Raw genomic sequence first — 6,527 nt, forward strand, 5'->3', positions numbered from 1 at the left:
TATGGAGCTATAAACAAATTCACAGCTATAAACAAATTCACAACAAAAAAAGACCCACCAAAAACCACAAGGCAGTGAGCATGTGAACTTTCATCTTTGTCTTTTGTAGATTTGCAGATGTTTCTGATCACCCCAGCCTCAACTCTTGCACAACACAGCATCAGGCAGAAATAAAGTAGGCCAGTGTGAGGAAGGGATTCATTCAAAACCCCACCTGTCTCAAGGGGAGACCACAGCAATTTAGATAGCTCCTAAGCCGCTACAAAAGCACAGAAATATGAATGCCATTTGACGGAAAAGTGTTGATTAGAAGCAGTGCTTTGTTACCCGGTCCCAGCCTAGTGCTTGCTGGGCTAAGCAGAAGCATGTGTGTTTCTTAATGAAGTGCGTCCTAATTTCTTGGCTTAATTTCTCTTCTATTCCCAGCATCATGTTCCTGAAGTAAGGCATAGCTCCACAGGAGAAGAAACAGTGCAGGGTCTCCCTGACAGAATAACCTAGCTGTCTCTGGGTAGGTTGCCTGCAAACACACGTAATAACCAGTGCAGTCGTGCGCGGCCTGGCACGGTGATGGGAGCAACGGGGCTCTGTGTCAACTAGTTGAATCCAAATGCTCTGCAGGAATTACAGCCTCAAGCAGGACCTTGAAATAGAATTTAAAGCGCAAGTGAGGGAGAAAAAGAAGCACAGAGAGGGAAAGTTGGAGCCTTTTTTTCACAACCACCAATATCGGGTGGATGACGTGTTGCTGTTTCTACAGATTTCCTCTGAATTAGCAGGACCTTCAAAGGGGGAACAGATCCTTTAAATCTGAATCATGCTGTGTGGGTGCTTTTAAGTTAACAGTATGATCTGATGCTCTAATTCATATGGGTATGAATTAAAACTGGAGTATGCAATGGTGTATTTTCTTGCAGCACGTACAGAGACCCTGGCACCTGGCATCAGTTCTGCCTTTCATATCAGTGTCCTTGTCACATTCCCACTGCTATTACATCTCACAAAATCCCATGTATCACAGGTGCATTTATTACCTAGCTCTCCATGCTGTAGACTGAATCTGACTGCCTGTACGTGGGGAAAGGAAGGATTTTGTAGAGCTGCCTTGCCCTAAGCCTTGCTGAACACAAACCAGACAAGACAAAGAATATAAACAAAGGAGGAGGGACGGGGCTGAGTCCAGCCTGGATGAAGATTCATCAGCTTCAGCGGGGCTATCTCAGGCGTGGTTTGGCCTGATGCCCCTGCTGACAAACCAGCAGCCCATGACAGAAGGCAAATGGTGCTGTCGCTGCTGAGTCCGATGAGACCCACGCATCCGATTTGGTATGTAGCTTTAAATAAATTCATCGTTTTCCTTTAACACCATCTCAGGAAAAAGTTATTTCCTTATCACAGCAGATCACATCAATGACACTGAGCATTACTCAGGACATGGAGTTTTTATGAGACCTGAAGAGGTGTTGACACCTACATAACTAACCTTGCAATGCAGAGGCTTAGTCAGTGGCTCATGTTTTTGCCAGTGGGAACACCTAGCCTTAAATTGTTCTTCAAGGGGAGCTTCGCCCCTGATTGTGAATCCTTGCCTCTGCCCAGGAAGCATGAGAAGCATGTACTGAACTTGGACAGAATTGCCTGCAACATGAGGAAGGAGAGTTCCTGGAGGCTTGCACTGGTGGCTGGCAGCAGGGACAGAAAGTAGAGTCTCCCAGCATTCTTTTTCCTCTTTCCACATCTCTCACAGCCATGTCTAACCTGTCTGTGTCATCTGTCAGCAATCCTTGTCCTTTGGATGCAATCTCTGCAGTCCTAACCTCTCTGAAGGGCTTGAGCTTACTCATCTTCTCTGCACACATTTCTAGCTATTCCTCATGGAGCTGTGGTGAGCACCATTCTCCTCCTCACATCATGGCACACTCTGAAGAGGCCATTGAAAGCAAAGCTGGGGGCTATTCTGCCTTGCACCCAGGTTTGTCCATCTGGATGGTGTCCATTACAGGGAACCATACTGGAGGGATTGCTGCATGCTCCTGCCTGGCAGCACCACTCCTTGCCAGCTGGTGTGGATTGGCAGCTCCTGGCAAGAGCTGTGAGAAACTTCCACACATTCAGGTGACCCGAGGAAGACAAGGGAGCTGAGGAGAAACAGGCCCAATCACCCTCCCAGTGCTAGTAACAACCAGTTGCCTGGGTGCCCTCAGGCTATTGGTGAGGCTGGGGAGAAAGGAGGAAAGCTGCAATTCAGCCTGAGGCAAGAATGATGCTATAGCTCAGGTGAGAGGGAGAAAACCGGGCTCAACTTCTCTCTGCTTGTTCCAAAGCACAACTGATTGTTAATGAGCCTTTTTGCTCATGTGGCAAAGCATATGCTGCAGGAGTGGGAAGATCTGAGGTCTGCAAAATGATGAGTGGCTCTAGTGTGCAGCACAGCAATAACTGTGGAGTCCTCAGAGAGACCATGGCTAATAGTTTTATTCCTACCAATGTGCAAACACCCTGTGTGACTGTAGCATCCCAGCAGTGAAATGAAACACGAGGACCAGCAATGCTGTGCACCTTGCTTAGCATCGCTTCACCATGTCGATGAGTTACCCAGACCTGTTCATGGCTTCCCACCAAACCCAAGCACTGCCCAGTGCATGGCTGCTGCTGGCTTTCTCTGGTGTCTCATGCTGCCATTCACTGTGGAGATAAAAGCCATCCCCTCCACCTATTCATCCCTCCGTTGAGCATGTCTGCCTCATTAGCTCATCCTCTGCTTGTCTGTCTCTGTCTGCCTTCCCTGGCTTCTCTCTTTGATTGTCCATATGCTGTTCTCATAAGGAGCTTTCCCCAAGATTTAATTCTTGGGCCTGCGGCGTAACAAAAAGGCATAACAATCACAAGACCACATCCTGTAGCATGCTAATCAAGATTAACCTTGCCATTTGCAACCTGTTTTCATGGCAGCTGGTCCAATGGTTAAATAAAACCTGTGATTCAAATGGAAAAAGGTGCCACAGTGGCAGAGCAGCCCTGCCCGTAGTATCTATTTGCGTTCCCCATCCCCTATTTCTGAAATATTCCCATTTTCCCCCTCAAGCCAGCAGTGGAGCTGCCCCACTCAAAATTTTACTTGAAGTCCCCTAAAAATTTTACTTAAAAAAATAACTTCCAGGCAAATTAAAATAAACAAAAAGCGCAAACCAAGGGATGCCTGTTTATGATACTGGGCCTGACAGAAGCAGCAATTCAGGTGGATCAGCAAAAGAGTAATTCTTGCACATATGTGCTACCAAGGTTTTCAGCAAGCTGGAGGAAGGCAAGCAAGGGGTCTGATTTGGGGTGAGTAAGAAGGGCTGCAGGAGCCCACAGGAGAGCACAGAGGGAAGCCTGGCAGAGGCAGTGGGCTGGATTTGAGGGTAGGCTGTGGCAGGGAGGGCAGGGGATGCCTCTGTCACTGTGTGGATGTAACCACACCACAAGCGTGTGCTAGACATACAGGTGAGAACACTCTCCCTGCCACACACCAAATTCAGAGGAATGAACTGTGGGTGCAAACGCTCCCCTCTTTCACCCATTCCCCCCATCCCAACTACCCCTTACCAGCACTCCTCAAGTTTTCCCTGATTCCTCAAGGACACAGACACAGAGTCATGCTGCATCCAAGGAGGGAAGCATTACAGCAGCTGCTGGGGATGCTGGCTGTGGCCAGGCAGGATGTGCCAGCCCGCGGTAGGCACCTCTTGGTTAAGTCTCTTTTTCAGACACACTGCCTTCCCCCACTGTCCCTGGAGCACTGGTGGGAAGCGGGTGCCCTGTTCCCAAGCCCCCTGCTTTTTCTCCCACTGCCTCCCCTGCAGCTGCTCACCTCAGCCCTACACAAAACCCATGGCTCACCCCTTCTCCTTGTGCTTTTCTCTCTGGGTTTATTGTCATCAGTCATAAACCACGAAGGCGAGAGATGGAGGGAGGGGAGGAGGCGTTCGGCTTGGTGCCTCCTCTCATAACCTGTGCCTGAGCAATCTGCCTCCCGAGGGGCTGTGAGGAGCTCCCCCCACTCTGGCATCTCCTTACCCCTTCTTGAGTCCCTTGGCTCCCGGAGAGGGATGGCGGCAAGGGGAGGAGGAAGAGGGGGAGAGAGGGACTGACAGCAGCTGCCCTTTCTCCAGGATGGGTTGAGAGACACGAGAATCCCCCGAGCTCCTTCCTCTGGGTGTTGCGGAGCAGACCCTGCCCGCCTGGCGGGGTGACTCCTCTGCACTGTGTGTGCGCGCTCCTGTGCGTGTGCTGCTGCCATCGCAGATGTACCCCCAGCTGTCACTTCGCCGCGCGCAGTCGCTCCCTCTCCCGCCTCTCCCGTCTTTCTCTCCCTCTCCCCTTATTTATTATTTACGGAAGATTACGGTTCCTTTCCCACGCTGCCATCTCACCGTGCGGCTCCTCTGCCCTCCGTGTGTGGCGACTGGCTGGCTAGGAGGGGCTCCTGACAGCTAGGGTCCATCGAGAGCCCAGCCAGCAACGCAGGCACTTTCTGCTGGATTTGCTCTGGGATTGTACCGGGATCGCTGGAAGAGCTGTCGTTCTCACAGGAGGGTCCAGCCCAGCCCCACAGAGGTAAGTAAAGATGTCTCTTTTGTATTCCCCCACACTCCCTAGCTATGTGAGATCAGTGGAGCTGCCCCCAAGGAACCGGCTTCCCAGGGGAGGAGAGCGGTGGCCAGGGGCAGCACTGTCTGCCAGGTGGCACAGTGCAGAAGTCCCGCTTGTGAGAGGCTGGCACGCAGCGATCTCCCCGGTAAGGCAGAACGGCAGGCCCGCCGCAGCTGGTACTGGTTCCCGTCCAGTTTCAGTGCGGGCAGCTGGGAGCAACTTCTCCCACCTGTGAATGGCACCAGCTCAGGTGCAGCTGTGAGGCTGTGTGCTTGGTGCTGTGGTCACCGGGTACTGGGCAGCTCCTGGTGAGCCCTGGCTTTTGTTGCCCCTCCTTACATCTGTGAAAGGGGAGAGCGTGTGAGCTGCCACTCACCTGACCCGTGGTGGCTTTGCTGGGCATCATTTTCGTCTCAGATGTCTTAGAAAAACCTAAAATGGAGAAGCGAGGACCAAAATTGAACAGGTCCAGCACTCAACACCCAGCTTTAGGATGAGGGGGGTCTTTATGTGTATGTGTGTGTGCTTGTACAGTTTCACACACAAAGCTCACAGACAAGACTGCAGAATGTGAAGTGAAGGATGCCATACCACAAGTAGAGCCAAAAATAAGACCCAAGTTGCTTCCGGCATCCCTGCAGGCTGACCCTGCAATTTCTGAACTTTTGGGCAGAAGGCACAGCGCCAAGGATGGGGATGAAACAGCACGGAGAAACTTCACAGCCTTTTCTAGCCCTGCCTGGGAGGAAATGGGGAGAATGAGGTTCCGAATGAGCTGATGTGAAACTCCCTGTGCATAAGGGTATATAAGCGTTAGTGTGTGTGTGCATACATACACGTGTGCATATATACACATGCACAGGCACGTGCACACATACATCCCACACAGGGCATTCTGTCCCCCCCTCCTCTTCTCCCTCTGCCTGCCCAGTTTATTACTGCCACTGCATCTCATGCTAATTAAGAGAGACATGTAAAATTGGAGCTCTCCCAGTTTGGGGAGCAAGGATGTTTGGAGCTGTTACTCCAACCAGGTCACGACCAAGCTGGGCCCCAGGCCCACCATGTGGACTGTCAGGTAGCCTGAATGTGCCACATCCAGCACATCCCCAGTGGCCATGGCAGGGTCCAGCTCTGCTCTGCTGCTACTGCCTGATCTGCCACCCAAGGATGGAGGGAGAAATGAAGACCTCAACTGGGGAAGGGCTGGAGCAGCTGCTATTGCAGGGTTTAAAGAAGGAAACCCTTAAAAGAGTGGGAGACCCTTAAAGGCACATAGGGACCTGTCACAAGGCAGGGTGCATTTCTAGCAGTGAGGAGAGGGGGGGTGCCTTTCCAGAACTGCAGACCATTTTTCTGCTGATCTTTATTGTTCAGGTCTGTTGGGGGTGGGGGGTGGATCTTCCTCTCACTGCTGTCGGCAAACAACATTTGCAAGGGAATTATTCCACATGAGCGGAAGGCTTGCGGGAGTTGTCTCCCCGTCAGACGTCAGTGCAGTCTCTGTTAGTGTATCTTGCCCAGTTGGAAGAATTATGGTAAATCCTTAGCAAAGGGGCTGTTTGCAAAGAGAAAGGGGGGAAGCCTTCTTATGTAATTTTTGTGCCAGATCATAGCTTTACCCTTGCCTCCAGCAAAGCGAATGCCACACTCTAGCAAGGTGCTTGGATATCTTTATGAGCTGCTCCAGCTTCCTGCCCTTCCTCTGGCTTTTCTAAGCCTGATGCAGAAAGGATTTTCTAGGCTTTTCAGCATCACAGAAGCCTGGTGAAGACAGACCTGCATCTCGATGTGCAGCAGGGAGGACCAGCAGCAGCACAGGGCCATGAGGATACCTGGGCAGGAGCATTCAGGGAACAGCAGAGGCTGGAAGAGGATAGGGACAGGCTCAA

The sequence above is a fragment of the Nestor notabilis genome, unplaced genomic scaffold (assembly GCF_000696875.1).
Source record: "Nestor notabilis isolate BGI_N333 unplaced genomic scaffold, ASM69687v1 scaffold1442, whole genome shotgun sequence".
In the NCBI taxonomy this organism is placed as follows: Eukaryota; Metazoa; Chordata; class Aves; order Psittaciformes; family Psittacidae; genus Nestor; species Nestor notabilis.